This window comes from Cyprinus carpio, unplaced genomic scaffold, assembly GCF_018340385.1.
Source record: "Cyprinus carpio isolate SPL01 unplaced genomic scaffold, ASM1834038v1 S000006119, whole genome shotgun sequence".
Lineage (NCBI taxonomy): Eukaryota > Metazoa > Chordata > Actinopteri > Cypriniformes > Cyprinidae > Cyprinus > Cyprinus carpio.
This window is the reverse complement of record NW_024878803.1, coordinates 1-1,823: the sequence shown is the minus strand read 5'-3', so window position 1 is coordinate 1,823 and position 1,823 is coordinate 1. Positions and strand designations below refer to the sequence as shown.

General features: G+C 38.8%; 5 non-coding genes across 5 annotated transcripts; all 5 read left to right on the top strand.

Annotated features, from left to right (window-relative positions):
* Positions 1–350: 350 nt before the first annotated feature.
* On the top strand, positions 351–422 carry trnaa-ugc. The gene has a single exon. It is a non-coding gene; the product is annotated as a tRNA-Ala (tRNA).
* A 239-nt stretch (positions 423–661) lies between these two features.
* trnaa-ugc lies at positions 662–733 on the top strand. Its single transcript has one exon. It is a non-coding gene; the product is annotated as a tRNA-Ala (tRNA).
* A 236-nt stretch (positions 734–969) lies between these two features.
* trnaa-ugc lies at positions 970–1,041 on the top strand. Its single transcript has one exon. It is a non-coding gene; the product is annotated as a tRNA-Ala (tRNA).
* Positions 1,042–1,368: 327 nt separating this feature from the next.
* trnaa-ugc lies at positions 1,369–1,440 on the top strand. The gene has a single exon. It is a non-coding gene; the product is annotated as a tRNA-Ala (tRNA).
* Positions 1,441–1,575: 135 nt separating this feature from the next.
* trnaa-ugc lies at positions 1,576–1,647 on the top strand. The gene has a single exon. It is a non-coding gene; the product is annotated as a tRNA-Ala (tRNA).
* Positions 1,648–1,823: the final 176 nt, after the last annotated feature.

Genomic DNA, 1,823 nt, shown 5'->3' with positions numbered 1-1,823 from the left:
TCAGCATCTCCAAGCACTTGTATAATGTTTAATTACGATTTCACTTCAATTTAAGTCAAAATGATTGTATTCCGTCCTGTAAGCAAAAAAGAATTTTTTACTTCTGTCCTTGGGTAGAGTTGCATTGCTAGGTTGAGGTCCTGGGTTCAATCCCCCAGATCTCAAAGGGTAATTAGTGTGTTTTGTAAGCCTACAGCAAACAGGATTGAATGTGTTTGTAAACCTACAGAAACAAAACACAGTGGACCTAGAATTAGGCAAAAGAATTTTACTTCTGTCCTGTAAAGTTCCTGCAACTGGATTTAGTGTGTTTATAAACCTACAGAAACAAAAAATCAGTGCACCTAAACGGGGATGTAGCTCAGTGGTAGAGCGCATGCTTTGCATGTATGAGGTCCTGGGTTCAATCCCCAGCATCTCCAAGCACTGCTTAATGTTTCGTGTGAATCTGGCAAATTTAAGCAAAGAATTTTTTACTTCTGTCCTATGGAGTTCCGTCAACTGGATTTAGTGTGTCAGCATCTCCAAGCACTTCTTAATGTTTAATTAGTTTCATACAAATTTAAGCAAAATAATTTTACTTCTGTCCTGTAGAGTTTCCCTTGCAACTGGATTTAGTGTGTTTGTAAACCTACAGAAACAAAAATCAGTGCACCTAAATGGGGATGTAGCTCAGTGGTAGAGCGCATGCTTTGCATGTATGAGGTCCTGGGTTCAATCCCCAGCATCTCCAAGCACTGCTTAATGTTTCATTAGAATCTGGCAAATTTGAGCAAAAAGAATTTTACTTCTGTCTTATGGAGTTCCGTCATCTGGATTTAATGTGTCAGCATCTCCAAGCACTTCTTAATGTTTAATTAGTTTCATGCAAATGTAAGCAAAATAATGTTACTTCTGTCCTGTAGAGTTTCCGCAGCTGGATTTAGTGTGTTTGTCAACCTACAGAAACACAAAATAGTGCACTGAAATGGGGATGTAGCTCAGTGGTAGAGCGCATGCTTTGCATGTATGAGGTCCTGGGTTCAATCCCCAGCATCTCCAAAGCACTGTTTAATGTTTAATTAGATTAATGCGAATTTAAGCAAAAGAAATTTTACTTCTGTCCTTTAGACATCATTCAAAAGGATTGAGTGTGTTTGTAAACCTACAGAAACAAAACACAGTGGACCTAAATGGGGATGTAGTTCAGTGGTAGAGCGCATGCTTTGAATATATGAGGTCCTGGGCTCAATCCCCAGCATTGCGAAACGCTGCTTAATGTTTGATGTGAATTAGGCAAAAAGAATTTTACTTCTGTCCTGTAAAGTTCCTGCAACTGGATTTAGTGTGTTTGTAAACCTACAGAAACAAAAATCAGTGCACCTAAACGGGGATGTAGCTCAGTGGTAGAGCGCATGCTTTGCATGTATGAGGTCCTGGGTTCAATCCCCAGCATCTCCAAGCACTGCTTAATGTTTAATTAGATTCATGCAAATTTAAGCAAAAAGAATTTTTTACTTCTGTCCTGTAGACATCATTTAAAAGGATTGAATGTGTTTGTAAACCTACAGAAACAAAAACACAGTGCACCTAAATGGGGATGTAGCTCAGTGGTAGAGCGCATGCTTTGCATGTATGAGGTCCTGGGTTCAATCCCCAGCATCTCCAAGCACTGCTTAATGTTTCATGTGAATCTGGCAAATTTGAGCAAAAGAATTTTACTTCTGTCTTATGGAGTTCCGTCATCTGGATTTAATGTGTCAGCATCTCCAAGCACTTCTTAATGTTTAATTAGTTTCATGCAAATGTAAGCAAAATAATGTTACTTCTGTCCTGTAGAGTTT